At 41.0% G+C, this 19,878-nt stretch overlaps 1 protein-coding gene across 2 annotated transcripts in view; it reads right to left on the reverse strand.

Moving 5' to 3' along the window:
• JAK2 (Janus kinase 2) overlaps positions 1 to 17,014 on the reverse strand; it is a 97,160-nt gene extending 80,146 nt beyond the window's left edge. The window contains exons 1-2 of one of the 2 annotated variants that reach the window (XM_081067163.1): positions 16,497 to 17,014; positions 15,988 to 16,114 (exon numbers count right to left, since the gene is read on the reverse strand). The gene's annotated coding sequence lies outside the window, so the exon portion shown is untranslated. The remainder of the gene's footprint in view (positions 1 to 15,987; positions 16,115 to 16,496) is intronic. The other variant, XM_081067164.1, reaches the window with a different exon arrangement.
• Between the last annotated feature and the right edge of the window lie 2,864 nt (positions 17,015 to 19,878).

Consider the following 19,878-nt stretch of genomic DNA (forward strand, 5'->3'; position numbering starts at 1 on the left):
TAATAAAATAAAGGAAATAGAGACTGATACACTTGACTACATAAAGTTACAAACATAAGTGTTTTTAAAACTGAGAAAAAAACATACGCTACAAAGGCTTAATATGTTTATACAACTAATCCTTACAAATCAATGAGAAAATGGACAAAGAACAAGAACAGGCATTTCACAAAAAACACAAACATTCCCTAAAATGAAGACAAGGTCAACATCAATAATCAGATAAAAGTAAATAAAAATGAGATATTGTTTCTTCCTTATCAGACTGACAAAGATTAAGATCAGCAATACGCAGTGTTGGCAAGGATATGAAAAAACAGTACTTAAGAATTTGTGAGTGAGTGACTGATTGACTCACTAAGTAACCAACTGACCCACTAAGTGACTTGAGTGACTGACTGATGAGCTGAATGAATGAATGACTGAGTGGACGACCCTACAAGATGACATAATTCATTTACAACTGTATCTGAATTTGCCACTACACAGAAACATCCAGAAAGGTATTAAAATTTGTTAAGCAAATTCTTTCTGTCAATCACAAGGAGACGTGCAATTCTTTTTGCCCTTTTTATTGATGAATGTAATTTTTAAATGACCATTTTTATTCACTTGAATTTTTCTATTTGAAGAGATATGGTTCAAAGTTTGTATATTACTATTGCCTCTTAAAACAGTGTATAAAATATATGCAAATGCATATTTTTAAAAATAACATCATGATTCACATAAGAAGCAAGGGATCTAAGGTAAATACTTGTCAATCTTGAGGCTTTGTAAAAGACGATGAGAACATCTTCACATTTAAGGGATACTAAAGTCAAACCATCATTTTACCTTGGGCCAGTCACAGAAGCACATACACAACAGGCAACAAGTTTAAAAACCTCCTGTGAAACCTGATGCCAGGGTTTACATATAAATACAATGGAGAGAAAATGTAAATTATTCTGCAAATTTATTCCCTTCTCCTATTTTTAGTCTTTGGAGAAAATTTTGAGCTACTCTTTAGAATCATGCTTAATGATGACAACACAGGAAAAGGCAGATTTAAAATTTATAACACACACAGAAAAACGATGGCGGAAAGTGCTTGAAACAGATCTTTGAAAATTGGTTTTTTCCCCCCATCTTAAGATCTCATTTGAAAACCATCATATTCCAAGCCTGTATTACAACAACAACAACAAAAAAAAATGTTAAAGATCTTTTTTAATTTAAAAAGTGATGTGTTTACCTATAGAAAATAAAATTGCATGGGGACTTTAATTCCACTGTTGCTTTAATTTCAATACTACCTTTTGCTACTGGTATTCAAAAAAATTTAAGTTATTTAAATCAGGATAAATTTAAGTTCATAATGATTTTAAAAATACTACCATGCCAGAAAATCACTATTTCAGATAGTCCTCTAAAATAATTCTTTAAAGATTATATAATGCATTAGATTTAAAAATTAAGCACATGTGGATAAACAAGCAAAGATCAAGGAATACATAAATATGGAAATGAAACATAATTCTCTAGACACTGAAGCATTTTCTGTTTCAGATGGATTTGCACTTCCTCATTTATCCATCGTGAGTCAGGTGGACTTACCCTATAGTTCACTATTTTCTCCTCTGGATCATTCCCCAAGTCCTAAAATACTCTCCTCGTGAATCTTTCCATGTCAAACCTTTGTAAAAACCAATACATTGGAACGTTAGGGGTTCCAATTCTCCAATGAGTCACCCTATCCTAGGGACTGCCATTATGAACGTGACAAACTTCTCTAGGTATGCAAATTTGATATAGATAAAACCGTATTGTGAATTTTTAACAATTTAAGGCCAAAAATAGATTAATAAGAGCAGACTCACAAGTTAGGAAATACCCATTCATTAAATACAAATAATAACACCTCAAAATAAAGCCAAAAAATAAAAATAAACATGGAAAAACCAAGGCTAAATCCAAATTTAAAAATAAGACTAAAGAGGGAAATTAAACAGGATAATTAAATTGAATAATTGACACAAAGATCTGCTTATATCCCTAAACTGTTGATTTATTCAATTTTTTTCAAACATTTAAATACCTCTCATGTGCCATAAACACTATACAGGGCCTGAAAATAAATAAATAGAAATATTCCCTAACTTAGAAATGACAGTATAGTTTCACAGCAGCCATGACGGAACAAAGTGAAGTCCAGAAATAGGTCCAACTATATACATCATTTAAAACACTTTCACAGCATCAGAGAAAAGAAGGATTATTCAACAAATAGTGTTGGAACAACTGGACAACCATCTGAGGGGAAAAAGATGGATTCCATCTTATACCTTGCACCAATATAAACTTCAGATGGATCAAGAAAACATGGGAGAGTTTCAAAACATAATTTCTGGTTAAGCAGAGACCTAAGTATGTTTTTTTATTTGTTTGTTTTTGTTTTTGATTTTAAGTTTTAAAAGGAATACTAACAAAAAGAACAGCCTAAAACCCAAAAAAGCATGCATGACCAAAAAAAGGAAAATCACACTATAAATAGAGACAAAAAGATTAAAAGACAACCTGGGGAAAATATTTACAATTCACTTCACAAACACAGAGCTATTTTTCTTAGTCTAAAAAGGTCTCCCACAAATCAAAGTAAATGGTCTGACAGAAAATGGGCCAGGATATGGTGAACAGTTCCCAGAAAAAAAAAACCTTAAAGCAAATTCAGATTATAAGATTCCATTTTTCACTTCTCAAATTGGCAAATATCAAACCATTTGAAAACAGGTATAGAAAAGTATAAGCTGGCATTTCTATGGAGATCAATTTGGCAATACTTACTGAAATTAGTAACATATACCACTTTTGAATAAGCAACTCCTCTTCTATTTAATCTAGTGTTATGATTACATATACACAAATTGACATATGTAAAGAGATATTTACTATTTTTTGAATTTTAAAACATTTAAAATGTCATTTGTTCAGAGTACATAACATTTTTAAGAGAATACAAAGAAGAGAAAAATACAGACATCTCTTTCAAAGAGCTTTGCTCTAACAGGGAGTGGAACATGGGGCAGTAGCTTGAAGAGAATGTGGCAAGTAATGATACAAATTGGGAAATGGCAAACTAATGCTCACAGGTCCAATTCAGACAGTTGCCTGTTTTGTAAATAAGCCTCTGTAAGTCCTTTCATTTATGTATTGCCCTTGGTTGCTGTTGAGTAGTCTGTCACCACAAAGACAGAGTTGAGTAGTTTCAATAGAGACAATCTTGCCGGCAAAGCCTGAAATATTTACTATCTGGTCCTTCCTAAAATATTTTGCCAACTCTGGTTTCAGTGATCCTGAGCCTAGTCCCCAAACAAACATCATCAGAATCACCTTGAAACTTGTTAGAAATGCAAATTCTCAGGTCCCACTCCAGACCTACTGAATCAGAAACTCTGGGGGTGGGGCCCAGCATTTTTATGTTCCAACCAGCCCTCTAGGTGGTTCTGATAAGAACTACTGGGTTAGAGAACAGTTAAGAGAACAGCCAGCAACAAAAGAGGACCCCCCCAGAGGTTTGTGTTCACAAACAACGGGCACTGAGATTTAATGGAAGCCTAACAAGCAGAGAGGGCTTCAAGGAAAGACAGTGAGGAAAAATGCTGCTGGAGGGTGAATAAAGAGACCCTTGTGCTGCAGCAATGGAAAGCTTGGCAAAACTACTACCAACGCTAACATGGAAAATATACACAGTTGACCCTTGAACATCACAGGGATTAAAGGTGCTGACCCCCTCTGTAGTTGAAAATCTATGTATAACTTTTGACTCCTCCCAAACTTCACTTTTATTAGCCTACTGTTGACCAGAAGCCTTACCAATAACACAGTCGATTAACACATATTTTGTATATTACATGTATTATATATTTATTCTTACAATAAAGTAATCTAGATAAAAGAAAATGTTAAGGAAGTCGTAAGGAAGAGAAAATACACTTACAATAGTGCATTTATCAATAAAGTCCACATCACCTGATGATCATTTACTATTCATTAAGTGGCCAATGGATCATCATGAAGGGCTTCATCCTCAGTCTTCACACTGAGCAGGCGGAGGAGGAGGAAGAAGGGGGGCTTGGTCTTGCTGTCTAGGAGCGGCAGAGGCGGCAGAGGTGGAGGAGGTGGAAGGGGAGACTGGAGAGGCTAGGACACTAGGTGTAACCTCACGAAAAGATACCATAATTTCTGTCTGACTTTTTTGCTTTCTCACTTCTCTAAAGATGTTTCTATATAGTACCAATGCCTCTTCCACCATTTGCTTAGTTTTCCTGCCAGTATCACAGAAGGGTCCATGTCGTAAAAGAAGTCCAAAGCAGTCCTGAATAATCAGAACCCCTCTGTCAGACTGTCCAACGTCCATGTGTTTTCTGGCACCACTTCTTCTAGTACCTATTCTTCCTCATGGTCTAGCACTGGTTAGGAAGCATTCGTCTCCATCACGCAGTCTTCTGTTGATTCTTCTGGTGTGGTGTGTATTAGCTCTTGAATTTCTGCGAGATCCATATCTTGAAAGCCTTCACACCCTACCTTTTTTTGCCATATCCATCATCTCTTTCACGATTGCCCTGATGGGCTGTGAATTCATGCACAATATCTAGACAGTTTTCTCCAGCAGGAATTTACTATCTCAGGCTTGATGGCTTCCGTGGCTTTTTCTATAACAATAATGGCATCTTCAATGGTGTAATCCTTCCAGACTTTCATGGCATTCTCTGTCAGGGTCTTCCATAGCAATGATGATCTTTTCCATTGAGTACTGTTTATAATGAGCCTTAAAGGTCCTTATGACCGACCCCATGGTCTAGAGGCTGAATTGGAGACGCTATGTTTTGGGGCAAGGAGATCACTTCGATGCCTTCGGTGCTGAACTCATGGGGTTCTGGGTAGCCAAGAGCATTGTCCAGTATGAAAATAACTTTAAAAGGCAGTTCCTCACAAGCAAGGTATTTCCTGACTTCAGGAACAAAGCAGCAATAAAATCAATCCAGAAGAAGTGTTCTTGTTGTCCAGGCTTTCTTGCACAACCAAAAGGCTGACAGCTGGTGTTTTATCTTTTCAAGGCTCGGGGGTTAGCAGCTTTACAGATAAGGGCAGTCCTGATCATAAAGCCAACTGCATGTGCACAAAGCAGTAGTTAGCCTATCCCTTCCTGCCTTAAATCCTGGTGCTCTTGCTTCACTTCCTTACTAATAAATGCCTCTTTAAGGCATTTTCCAGAACAGGGCACTTTTGTCTGTATTAAAAACACGTTCAAGCAGGATATCTTTTCTCCTCAATGATTTTCTTAATGATATCTGGGAATCTGCCTGCTGCTTCTCGGGTGGCAGAAACTGTTTCTCCTGGTATCTTGACAATTTTTAAGCCAAATCTCTTTCTAAAATTATCAAACCATCCTTTGTTGGCATTAAATCCTCCAGCTTTAGATCCTTCACCTTTCTTTTGTTTTAAGTTGTCATATAATGACTGCTTTTTTTTAAATCGTAGTAGTCTATAGTTATGCCTTTCTTATAGCAATCCTGCACCCACATAAAAGCTGCATTTTCAATATGAAATAAAAAGGTGTTTCACAAAAAGTACAAAGTTTTCACACCTGTTTGCACAGCTACAATCACAATTTCACAAATTTTCTTTCCTTTTTTTTTTTTTACAGTGGTACTTATGTTAGGTTCATTTATCTTAAAATGGCAGGCAACCGCAGCTGCAGACCTCAATCTAGGGTACATATCAAGCAATTCAACTTTTTGTTGATGTCATGACTTTTCTTTGCTTCTTGGGAGCACTTCAAACATCATTAGTGGCACTTCGTATGGGTCCCACGGTATTATTCAAGGTTTACAGCATTGCACTAAACACAAAAATACGCCAGAACCACAAGAGATCACTTTTGACTGTGACAGGAAATTTACACGTGGAGATGATTAGTGTCACACAGCATTTTAAGCGGATACTAACAACACTTGCATTCACAGCAGTAGCAACAGGAAGTGGGTATGAAATTATTATAGTAGTGCAGTATGTGCTATAGCTAATTTTACACATTTATGATTTACTACTGCATCTTAGTTTACCTTCATTTATTTTGACAGTGAATGACACAATGTAAAGTCTGCACATAAGTGTTGATAAATTTTAACTTTTTATAATAGACTTGTGTACATTTTATTATAATAAATAAAATAGACCAGTATCCACATACAACTATACATTTAAAAAATACCTAACTTTTTCTTCTTATTATTACTATTTTAGAACAACTCGGCAAAATAAAATTCCTTTTATTGTTGAATAACATTGTTTCACACATGCATCAAACAGGCGAAAGGAAGGAAGGAAGGAAGGAAGGAAGGAAGGAAGGAAGGAAGGAAGGAAGGAAGGAAGGAAGGAAGGGAAAGAAAGAGAGAGAGAGAGAGAGAGGGGGAGAGAGAGAGAGAGAGAGAGAGAGAGAGAGAGAGAGAGAGAGAGAGAGAAAGAAAGAAAGAAAGAAAGAAAGAAAGAAAGAAAGAAAGAAAGAAAGAAAGAAAGAAAGAAAGAAAGCAAGCAAGCAAGCAAGCAACTTCATAGACAAAAGAAAGAAACTTTTTATCTTTGGCCTTTTTAACCATCTCAAACAAAGCAACTGCTTATAGTACAGATAAGTACACACACAAAAAAGTCACTGGAATGCTCGGAATGAATGTTTGTATGGTTGTTTTTTGCTTTTCTTACAAGGCCTTTTTTCTCCTCTGAGACTACAATGAATATGGTCAGACTACAAGTAAAATCAGAAGTAGGACAAAGAATGCTCCAAAGGCTTGAGATCATCCCCAGATCATTAAAAATGGCTGACCTCTGGGCCGGCCCAGTGGCTCAGGCAGTTGGAGCTCCGTGCTCCTAACTCCGAAGGCTGCCCGTTCGATTCCCACATGGGCCAGTGGGCTCTCAACCTCAAGGTTGCTGGTTCAACTCCTCAAGTCCAACAAGGGATGGTGGGCTGCGCCCCCTGCAACTAACAACAGAAACTGGACCTGGAGCTGAGCTGTGCCCTCCACAACTAAGACTGAAAGGACAACAACTTGAAGCTGAACGGCACCCTCCACAATTAAGATTGAAAGGACAACAACTTGACTTGGAAAAAAGTCCTGGAAGTACACACTGTTCCCCAATAAAGTCCTGTTCAAAAAAAAAAAAAAGGCTGACCTCTAACAATATGTACAAAAATATACAATGTAAAAATACACATTTCCATTTTTAAAGTACTTTTAAGAAAAAAAGCAGGGCCTTGCATGTTTTGGTTCTTTTTTTCCTCCCCTGCTGCAAATTCACGTTGCGCTTTTGGCGGGGTGGTACAGAGCGTCTGTCATCTGCGGGTGGGCGGGACTCTCCATTGGCTGGTGACCACCTTCGTGGGGCAGGAAGTGGAGGGTGAATAGGTCACAGCTGCCTTTTTTTTTTTAAGCTTATCTTTTCCTTTTTTGCTGTTTAGTCATCCTCATCGGTCTTCTGCTTCTTGGTGTCAACGTCATCATTCTCATCATCTTCAGCTGCCCTTTTGCTCATGGCTGCCCCTGCCTCCTCATCTTCATCTCCATCCTCTTCCCCACCCTCACCTTCCTCCTCCTCCTCCTCCTCTTCCTCTTATTCATCTACCTCAGTGTTAGCCTCCTGCTCCCCATTTTCCTCATTCGCATTCCCATTAGCAGGTGCCTCTCTTACATTTTCTGCTTCCTCCATAACTTCTCCTTTAAGTCCTTGGTGGTGATCTACGAGCTGGTGTCCACGGCCCGTGTCACGTGGTGGGGCATGCCAGTGAGCGGCTACAGCGGATTAAAAAGAAAGGAGAGTTCAAGAACTCTGGCGAAACAGCTGCCAGGCTCCACCACCACGGAGGACGCGCGTGGCGGGGGCGGCTGTGGTGACGGGAGCCAGACAAGGGAACAAGGCAAAGATGGCTTTTCAGAGCAGCCAGTGGGACTCTTTTTCTTCATTTTTTAATATTTCTACACTATGCAGTTCATCTGGGAGTTTTTCAAATTATCACAAATCTCAAAACATTTTTCCAATATATTTATTGAAAAAAAATCCACATATAAGTGGACCCACACAGTTCAAACCCAAATTGTTCATGGGTCAACTCTACTTAATGAATTAATGAGATTCTAGGCAGAATGTGGAAGAAGCAGCCTGCTTCTTCTAGCTGTCTTTATAATTGAGAGAGCAGAGAGATGAACTAAAGAATGAGCTATTCACTTTTTCAGTGGAATTTCAAGGAAATGTAAAGGCTCAGAACAGTTTTTTCAGCCAGCAAAGTATTCTTAAAGAAAGGGCCTCAGGACAAAGATTAAATCTAGAATGGGGCTGTAATATCCTTGGTTAAAATCTCAGCAAGATCTAAGTCAGTACCTCATAGATCCTTTCAGACCAAAGATTATCTAAGGATCTTCGGAGTGTTGTTCCACAGCAGCCTCCCAGGGAACCTAAAGCAGGAAACAGCTCCTCTCAAAAGAGATTTGTGGGTATAGCTTTTGTCTGATGGAGTAGATTATGAACACAGGATGTCCACGAGGTTTTTAAAGGAGTTGTATCAGCTGAGAATGAAAGGGACAGTCAATACCCTATTTTGCCGTGGATAATGTGCTCGTGGGTATAATGCGCACCCACGTTTTTGGCCCAAACTTTCAGGGAAAAAATCTTTTGTTTTAATTTTTTAATTCATTTTTATTTGTTTACATTTAGCTACTTGTTTTTTGTATCATAAAGGAATTTTAGCATTTATTTTTTAACATTATGGTACAAGAAATTTTATGTAACAAATAATTACAAAACACAAGAACAGATAGAAGAAATTTATGTACCAGTAACAAATTTCCGATGTATACACATTATAGAAAGCCAAGAACTCTTCGTTGTTGCAAGTTTGTCTTAAGTTCCATAAAACCGATTATCGTACTCCAGGTATTTTGGAATACGATATCGCATACAGATATCGTCATTGATTTCTAGAGTTACACTTTTAACTCATAAACACAAATAAAAGAATTAAAAACATTTATATAGATATGGAATTAGTACTACCCATGTATAATGAGCATCCTTATTTTTCTCTCATAAATTTGGGCAAAAAATGCACATTATACACAGCAAAATATGATACATAAAATAAAAGGAGGCCTTTGGACCCTAAATCACACTGTACACAAAAAGCAAGTTCAGAAGATTACTCAGTTGCAAACACAGATCAATTCTTCTGAGGAAAAAAAGTGATGCAGGAAGTGAAACCAAAGACCAGAAGCAGCAGCCATGGTCCACGAACAACTTCTAGGGAGTAGGAGTGAGCCCCAATCAAGGAATTGCCAACATGTGCCCAGCCAGGTCTTAGAATTGGCACAGACGACCATGTGCCTCCCTTGTCCCTCTCTTTAAACAGGAGTGTCTACTGCAGTCAACAAGTGCCTTTCCAATCTTGCATGTTAATTACGTGGGGGCATATAACTTGTCTCTTCAAAGGTCTTCAGTTGAAGAGGAATCATTCCCAAGAATTCATCCCCAAGGAACCTGATCTGTATCTGGACCTGATTTAGATGACATAGTGGATTTTGAGTTGAGTCATAATGGAACGTGAAGTAGAGTTCTCCGAGGAGGAGGTCACTCTATTTTGCATGTATTTTGGACGTGGGAGGGATATGAAATGTGGCAAAAGGGTAAACTATGGCAATAGTATTGCCCAGAGGTGGCCATAACAGTATCTCCCATCCCACATGTTTTCTTCCACAGTGTGACCTTGACACTCCCCAAGTAATAAGTGGAGTCCAATCCTCCGTGCTCAAACACTCGCTTTTAAACCCTGACTAACCCTGTAAGGAAGCCAACTACCTTGAGGCCCCACATTGTAAGGATGTCCAGGCCACATTAACAGCCTCAGCTGAGAGTTCAAAGCCAACATCAACTACCACTCATGAGTGAAGACACCTCTAGATGATTCCAGACCCCCACTTCCAAGTTACCCCCAGCCAACAAGTCTTCCCAACTGAGATCCTAGACATTCTAGAGTAGAAACAAGCCATCATTGGTGTGCCCTATCTGAAGTATTGACCCATAATACCTGTGAGTGTAAAAATTTGTTTTACATCACTCAGTTTTGGGGTAGTTATGTCTCGCAGCAAATAGCAACCAGAATACATACTGATAGAAATGATCTTGTACAGGGAAAAATTTAGAATACAAGAAAAAGAGGGAGAAATACAATGGCAAAGTCCGTGAGCGCAAAAGGGGATGGATTGCTCTACACAAGTAGATGGAGAAGCCTTAGATGGGACACTGAACAGTTCATTCATTGCAAAGGAGAAAAGGGCAGAGTATAGGTACAGATACAGAATAAGGGGTGGGGGGAGTACTGATGGTAGATTGTTATTTAGAAATATAGAAGTAAGCACCAGAAGATGCTATTATGAAATCTGAAAGTAATTTCCTGTAAAACAGGAATCAGAAATGGGGGGAGGGGCAAGAAACTGTTGGGTTTTTGTTATAAACAGTGGTAAGCCATTTAATTCTTAAATTTTATACACGTTTTACCACGGGATTCCACCGTTTTAAAGTAAATAAAGTTTTTAGGAAAGATTTAGTCCATCCTCTCATTTTCCAAATGAGGAAAAAAGAAGGCTCAATGATTACATGACTGGCTCAAAATCATACACGGTGTTGGCAAGAGTCAATCCCTGATCCACTGATTTCCAAAACAGTGCACTTCCTCACAGCGCAGTACCTTTCATATTACAAAAATATTATCTAGTGGCATTATATTTCAGAATCAGAATTTATTAAACTAAAATCATTTAGTAAGCAATAATGAATACCCTATTCCCAAGGACTGATATAAAAAATGCAGGCTGAAGGCTGTCTTTGGGAAAGCAAAACAAACCCATGGGCCATCCCAACCTCGTCCATCTCTGGTAGCTATACTGTACAGGCTTCAAAAGCAGATGCTTCCTCTTGACCTTTCTAGTTCTCCTAACCTGAACACTCTTAATCACGCTACCTTCAGTTTTATGTTATCTACCAAGAATTTCTCTTTCCTTTTAGAAACTCATAGCTTATCATTTTATTCGGATCACTTGTCTCTCCTGTTAGATCACTCTGAATGTCTAATGCTAACCACTGAATATCTACTTATTCAAATAACACAAATGCAGGGCTAATGTCCACCAGGAATAACAGTACCTGTGTAGTGTGAAATGAAAGGATACATAAGAACGACAAAGAATGACTGTCGAAAATACATCCCAGTCTTTATTATGCCTAAAATTCTCATCATTAGTCCCAGTGATAAGTTTTGGATAGAAGGCTCTATTGTTCACCCAGGTGTCAAATCCAAATGTCGTCTGTTATACTAGAGAGAGCAGCATATTAACTGTGGTTATTTCTGCATGGAGAAACCACAAGCAACTTTCTTCTTTTTTCTGCTTTTACAGATTTCATATTAGGTAAAACACTAGTACATATTTTTAAGAACTTTTTTCAATTCTGATTCTTCTCATTTCTTGGCAGTGATCAACAATGATCAACATGTTAATCATTCTCACCTTCTTAACCTACCCACCCACTTGCTTCTCATATTAACTGCTCCCTCTTTGTCTCCTTTTCCAATTCTTCTTTCACCCACTCTCTAATTACAGGCTATCCTCCAGGCTGAGCATCACAACCCAGGCCTTAAATTTCCCTGCCAAATTCTAGTCATATATCCCACTGTCACGTCAACATATCCAAAATATAAATCCAGCTATCTGTATCTCCTCAACCAGCTACCTATACTTTCATACCTATTTCTGTCAATATTGCCATTAATAAATTTCTGGTTCTTTCTTCATTACTAACTAGCTGAGTAACTTGGGACATGTCTTTAAATCTCTCTGGGTCGCAGATTTCTAAAGCACAAAATGTATAGATTGGGCCAGATGTTCCCAGATGTCTTGGTGTTCCAACACTCTTCAATTTCATAATCAGGATTTACTAAAATAAAATAATCAAAGTCATCTTTGATTACTCCTCTTCTCCACCCCCCCACATCCTCCTTTCTTATCCACTCCATAATGAAGTCTTGTGTGACATCTCTCCAGTCTTATTTCCACTAAATGCACATCCTCATTACTTCAATCCTACATTATTTTCCAGTCCTATCACTTCTCATTTCAATTCATACTATACCTAGCATTGGTGCTGCTCTGATTTTCCTAAAATACTTCTTTTAGCAGGCTCTTTCTCAATCTAAAACTTTTAAATCTTCTCTGTTACCTATGGAGCAAAGTACACTCTTCTCATCCCAGCAATTAAGGGCATCCAACTCTAATTCAAATCTACATTTTCAACCTGATTTCTCCCTACTCTCCCACACAAACCTTCATTTCAGTCTGTTTTATGTACAGTTTTCTGAATATGTCACCCATATTTTGCCTTTGTTTACCTCCTACACAAGTTTCCTCCTCTTGTGCAAAATCAAATCCTGCCTGTTGTGATTCTTCCTCCTCTCCTCTGGAGCCTTTTCTGCTCACTTCAACTCTAAGTGACTTTCATTACTTATCTCTCCAATTACATTTTAAGCCCTCAGTGAAAGAAACCTATTTTCTATTTTTCTGCATCTCTTTTGGACATAGCAAAGTACCTTTTACATTCTAGGTATTAATAAATATTTGTTTGGCAACTGACTAAAGTCCCCTTTTAATACATAGCATTTATTCAATGCTCCCCATGTGCTCAGCACTCTGTGCATACTTTTTTAAAAATCTAGGTATTGTTCATCAAAGCATACACAATCAATTTGAAAAAATATGGCTAACACTAGGGAAGTAACTATCAAACAACCAAAGCATGGTATATAAGTAAACTATGTGAAGATATTCTAAGACTAACAGAACTATAGAAATAGAGAAAAGCAATATTTAGGGAGAAACAGTTTCACAAAAGAGGGAATTTTAACTGGGAGTATAGTCATAGTAATAGTAGTAATAACAGTAGTGGTGATAAATAATTATAATAATAATCACCAAAACTTAAGGTGTGCTTAATGTGCCAAGCACTGACGGGGCTTGAGGACTTTTCATGTATTAACTCACTTAATTCTCACTACAAGCCTATGGAAAAGGTACTATAATTCTCATTTTTCAGATGAGGAGATTTGAGGCCCTGCTCAGTTATTCCACACCTAGTAAATAGTGCAACAGGATACAGGACTGAGCTTGGTGGAAGAAGTATGGAAAACATGAGTGCAAGTTAAAAGATGGAATAAGCACCGCTGTCTTTAGACAACGTGGAAAGCAGCTTGCAAGAGAATGCTTATTGAAGGTCCTTAGACAAAACACTGAATAAATAGAGCAGGGACTGATAACAGAGTATCTTAAAAACCAGAAAAGGGAAGTTAAATTTAACAGGTATGAAGTGGGAAGGCAGTGAAGACCTGGGGGCAAAAGAATGCCACAATAAGGAGTATGAGAGTGACATTTTTATTAAGGATAAATAGAAGGAAGAGATGCTAGATTCTGAGAGGTTGATACGACTTTCGATATTCCAAGCTAGGGAAACGAGTCCTGGGATTCAGGTGGTAAAGTGAGGGAAGCAGAGATAGAGGGATAAAAGAAATATGAACAGGACATGTTGAATGGGTTAATATAAGAGGTAAATGAAAGAGATAGTTTAAAGATGACGCCTAATTTAAAGCCTATGTAACCAGGAGAGAAGGAAATTACAAAGCGGTACAAAATAATGATTTTCATTTGGGGCATGTTGAGTTTAAGGAGACAGTCATAAATATTAGAAGACCAGTATTGTGACTAGAATGACAAGGGAGCATTAAGATTAGTTTTAAAATGAAAGAACTTGAGAGCAGCTATAAAGGTATTGAATAGGAGAGGAAATATATTAAGCCATGATCAGCTGCTAGTAGATTTGTATCAACAATTGTAGCACTAATTTCAGTGGAGATGGGTATCAGTTAGTGACCAACATTTTAAAAATTAAGTTTTTCCATTACAAATACAGATTTTTAAAATCAAACAAGCCAACCAAAAGCTAAGGCATAGGTTCCCAAACTTAGTCCATTCAGGAAATCTTCAGTCTTAGTCATTTTTTTCCCAGCACCCATACGCCAAAAGAAATACTTAAGTAGGTAGGTTCTAACCATTTAAGTTAATGTTCTTACCACTTAGTGTTTGTTGGGCATTATACAACTTCTCAACCTTGGAATTAAACTGGATGTTACACTCTCATTTCCTGTATCATTGACTTTCATGCATATTTGCTTTTTATCATAGCAATCTCTAAAAATACAGCTTTGCAAAAACATGACATTGTAGAAAGAAATTTGTCAATTTAATGTTGAAACTGTGAACTACTTCAAATGAATAGTTCAAGCTTGAGTTCACTGGCGCTCCGGGGCACCTCAGCACACAGTCTGGGAAACTGGGAGCAAAGGGAAGGGGCCCAAAAAGAGACCAAAAAAAAATGTAATGTGGGAGGAGCAAAAGAAAGTGCTTGGCACAATTAACCACCAGAGGGCAGCACAACAGTTGGTAGGGGCAGCACAATGGGGGAGGGGGTTTCAAGAAGGGAGATAAGACTATAGAACCTTTCCATAAAAAGGCTATATACCCCTTAACCAGTTCAAAGCCTAAAAGTCCTTTTTCTCCTTTCACTAAAGAGGAGGAAACACTGGTCACTGGCAGATCACCTTATGCACAGTCATTCTGCCCTTCTCTGAATCTCCTTGGCCTACCGAGGCTTGATAGTGGCCGAGACTTTTACAGTAGCCAAGCAATGTACTACTTTGCATGCATAATCTTATTCAATCTTCACAACAATCATAAGAAAAATGAGGCTCAAAGAGACTTCAAATAATACAACTGTTACGTGGCGGAACACGAGGTTTCAAACGCAGATCTGACTCCAAAGACAATGCTCTTTCCTATTCTGCCTCAAAAAGCATCCCACCTTTCAGCAACAGCCAGGTGAAAAGTACAGAGAAGATATCACTTCCCTGCCAATACCTGAGACAACTATCTCAAATCACTAGGAAACACCAGTAAATGAAACAAACTATTCCTTAACTGATCCCTAAAACACTGTAAACTCCAAACACAGGTCATTCAATTAAAGCAAAAACAAATATTATGTGCTTATCTCGTCAGCAAGTACCACAGCTTTCCGATGTAAGTAAATACATGTCCTATTCAGGCAAGTGTTGGACACATTCGGTTTGGAGATACGTTACAACACTAACAGATATGTGCACATGCAAGCAAATGATTCTCACACTTGAAAAGGTAAAAGGTGAAGGGTATGGGGGAGAGGGAGGCCAAGGTTGATTATTCATCCTAAAATCTGCTGGGTGTTATATCAGAGTATTTGCAGTAACCCAACGACTTACTTGTATAAACCTATTATGAAACCAAAAGCAATCACCATCTCTCCTATTCCCACTTCTAGCTTCTTTCTCCACATTTCTCCACCCCTCTATGTATGACACACCTCAGCCACTTCCAGCCTTTCATTCAGAGAAAAGGAGTTTCCCCTGGCAGATTAATAACCACCGGAAAGCAAACTGGGTAAATTCAACCGACACAGCACACTTAGGCAGATAAAACCATCCAGGAAGCATTCAACGCGGTAGCAGAAACCCCAGCAAGAACGGCTAACGTGTTCTCTCAAGAGGTATCTTTTAGTACGTAATTGAAAATGTTCCTCTTTGAAAGATTAAGAATCTGGCTGCTTGAAGAAAAAGGACAATGTTTTCCTCTGCAAAGCCGTGTTATTGAACAATAACTGTTTCTTACAAGCTCCAAGACCAACAATAAACACCCCCCAAACTACCCTCCCAGACCAACATTAAAAGTGCAGCACTGCCATTTTCAGAGGAGTCAGCAACCTTGAGTCCCGCCTGTCTTCCAACCTTCCTACGCACGCACTCGCAGCTCAGGATACCCTCACCTTTACTGCAGCGATAAAGGACCGCAGCCAGGACTGCATACCCACCGTCGGGGGAAGAGGAGGAAGGACCTCTTTTTCTGCAGAAGAAAAGCAGTTCACATCTTGTTCCCCTGCCTGTGTCTGAAACCTTAAAAAAAAAACAAAAAAAAAAACAAAACCCAGCAGTTACTACTGCAGAAATTCAGGGGAAATGCATGCTCTTTTCTAGGCTGTCTGGATGTCTAGAAAATTTTAAAGAGGGTTAAGTAACGGGTGGGGGTGGATATCAGGCACACATGGACGCAAATGTCAACAGGAGAGCACTGCATTGTATGTTGTCCTTCAAGAGGAAGGTTTTCCTGCTGTGAAGTTTACCGCCACAAGCAGGGGGAAAGCGGGGATCAAGAGGTGAGAGAGAAGTGGAAAGGCAACTGCGGCCCCCCCCCAGAGACGAGGCAGCAGCAACAGCCACCCGCCGCCCGGATCGGACGACGAGGACGCGCCCCCAAAACCACCAGGGCTGCTCCTACCAGGCGCCTCCAGCCGGCCAAGGTCTTCGAAGCCCCAAGAGCGGGCACGGGTCCGAGCGTCCGCCAGGCTGGGCCCTCGGGGGCCCTCCCGAGAGGGTGCGGCTCCCACTCACATCCCTCGGCGGCGGGGACCGGGCCTCTCCCTGCGCGGCGGTAGCAGCTCTTCGCCGACGCGCACCGCAAGTCGGGGCCCAGGAGCCGAGCGGCCGAGGCGGCGGCGCGAACTCCCGAGCGAGCCGGGCGCCGGCCCCGCCTGTCAGCGCCGGCGGAGGCCGTTCGCCGCAGTCGCTGCTGCCCCCTTGTGCTCCTCTTTCTCTCTACTTCCTGCAGCCCACGGCACTCCTACTCCAGGCAGCCGGGAAGCCCGTCACGGTCGTCTTCTCCACCCGCGCCCGGGCCGGCCTGTCTTCTCCGCGCCGCCGGCCCCGCTCGGACGCGGCACCCCCCACGCAAGTGGGCCTCCAGCCCCGCAGCCTGCTCCCAGCTGAGGCGGCTGAGCAGCCCGCGAGGGCGGGGGCGGGGGCGGGGGCGGGGGCGGGGCGGGGCCTGGCGCGCGCCCCCGGACTGCGCGTGCGCCGCTCCACCCGCGCGCTCCCCTGCCGGCTAGCGCCGGGGCTGGCAGGGAGGGCCACGCAGGACCGTGGCCTCTCGCGAAGCCGGTAGACGCGCGCGGAGATTCCCGGGACGGCCCCTGGGCCGGCGCGGGCGGAGGAGTTGAGCGGGCGCAGGCTGGGGGGGCCGGCCCTCCCCAGATGGGGTGTGTGTGTGTGTGTGTGTGTGTGTGTGCGCGCGCGTGTGTGCGTGTGTGTGTGTGTGTGTGTGTGTGTGTGTGCGCGCGGCCGCTCCCCACCGTGGAGGCGGCTGGGAATGAGTCAGCCCGGCCGGGAAGGCGCCCCCTGCGCGCGGCCTGGCTCCGCACCGAGACTTTCCCCTCCCGCGCACTCGTGTTTCCTTTCTGCTTTTGCTTCCACGCTCCAGACGCAGCCAACCTGCGCTTCCCCAGTGCAGCCCTCTAGGCCGAGGGGAAGTGGCGCTGGGGTGGGGACAAGGCGTTCGCACGCGCGCTTGTGCGCCAGTGTCATCAGGGGCGCCGAAGTCCAATCCCTCACCTCTGCTAGAAATGGGTGAGCGGGGAATGAAGCGGCCTGCGGATTGTCAACAAGGCCTGGGCGAATGAGTACAAACAATTTCCACTGTCCCAAAGAGCCTCCTTCATTCATTCAACAAATATTTCCAGAACACCTACTGTGTGCCAGGCTTGGAGGCCCCCAAGGGTGCTATGGGAACACTTATCCGCATACTCCTTGCTCTCCTGGAGCTGGTATTCTGATAAAGCGACAAAAAATACCTTAAATGTATAATGTGCGGGTGTATAAATGCCACTAAGAAAAACACTACAAAGTAAAGGAACACAAAGTGAGGAGGCGGCGTGCTGTTTTAGTGAGGGTGGCGGGGAAAGACCTCGCAGAGGAACTGCAATTGAGCAGGGATCTGCAGGATGAGAATGAGCCAGTTCTGTCACTATCTTGGAAAAGAGTTTCAGGCAGAGGGACTAGCAAAGAGGCAAAGACCCCAGGAGGGAATGTGCTCAGCAAGTTCACGGGCTAAGAAAGAGTTCACTAAGGACAGTGAAGGAGGGGGCAGCGTAAGAGCTGAGGCCAAAGAAGTAGCCTGTGACCTGACTGTGTAGAGCCTTTTTCTCTTGTTATTAGTCCTCTTTCTGTCAATCTAAAAGAATTGATGCATATATAGCCCCGGTTTCCACATACACGAATGATCCTGCCATTCAGGTCTAGCTTGTATTTAATGGTTTCTTTAAATAAACCACCAAAGCAACTCCTGCATGTCTTCTTACATAAGACCTATTGCAAAAGGTCTTTGAGCAAATGATAGCAGGATAGGAAATGACTCGAATTCACACTAACTTCTTCAAAGTAAATAATGAACTAGAGCCCTGTTTTCTCTAGTGAGTCGTATCCTTTAACATCCTTTTCTAGTAAGAGGAAGGCATTTCAGAAGAATTGCATTCCTATGGTGTAATATTGTGACTTATAAGATATTTGGGGTTCATCATCCACAGTTCCCTAAACCCTTGGAATTTCCTGTGTTGAGAGTGATGTAGGTGTTTCTTGTTAATGAGGATACTTTGGGACCCTACCGGAGGGTTGGGGCTGGTTGCCAGGAAAACCAACCCAGTGATTACAGGTTTATAACTTTACATCCCATTCACCCCCACCTCGGAGTAAGGAAGACGGGCTGGAGATTAAGTTCAGTTGCCAATGGTCCCTGACTCAGTCAATCATGACTAAGTAATGAAGCCTCTATAAAAACCCGGAAGGACAGCTTTTCCTTTTTCAGAGAGCTTCCAAATTGGGAAATTAGAATGTTTCCACATGCCACCTTGTGACAGGAGTTCCTTTGTTCCAGACTTCACCCTATGTTATCTCTTCACCTGGCTGTTGATTTGTATCCTTTAACATCCTTGTATAATAAACAGGTAATCTAGTAATTAAAATGTTTCTCTTTGAGTTCTGTGAACTGTTCTAGCAAATTAATTGAACCCAAGACGGGGGGTTGTGGGAACCTCTGATTTATAGCCAATCAGAAGTACAGGTAACAACTTGAATTTGAGATTGACATTCAGAATTGGAGAGGTTGTTGGAACCTCCAATTTATATTTGGTTGGTTAGAAACACAGGTAAGAATCTAGGCTTGTGGCTGGCATCTGAGTGTGTGTGTTCTGGGGTGGGGTGGTAGAGAACAGGGCAGTCTTATAGATCTGAACCCTTAACCTGTGGAATCTGCTGCTCTGGGTAGTGTCAGAACTGAGTTGAATTCTTGGACACTCAACTGGTGTCAGAGCAAGAACTATTTGTTGGTGTGAGGGAAACCCCACTTGCCACAATGGAATTGAGTCCAGGAACCATATTCATTTGGCTACTGTCTTACAAGTAGCCCTTTTTTAAATTTCTAACAAAAATTTGAAATGGGAGTTGTGACTCAACAGCAAATCTAAAACTTGCTTAGAATATTAAGACTGACATTATAAGCAGCAACCGCCATGAGAGTTCCCTTTGCCTGCAAACAAATCTATTGCTGGAGTAGAAACCAGAACACAGGCCCACACAAAAGATGATAAAGTGCTGAATGCCATCTTAATGTCAGGGTTAAAATGAAAAGCATCTGAACTGTGGAAATAGAAACATTCTCTTTTGTGAGAATAAACAAAATAAAATACCTGTTTTAGAACTCTGAAACTGCAGATACATTCATTGTAGTTAAGTTGCTATATTGTGCAATGATGTGTTCAACCAGGCATGGTATTTTTACTCTCCACTGCCTGTTTGGGAAAAGACATTTGAAACTAGTGAATATTGAGGGT

Source organism: Rhinolophus hipposideros, assembly GCF_964194185.1.
Source record: "Rhinolophus hipposideros genome assembly, chromosome: 11".
Taxonomy (NCBI): Eukaryota; Metazoa; Chordata; class Mammalia; order Chiroptera; family Rhinolophidae; genus Rhinolophus; species Rhinolophus hipposideros.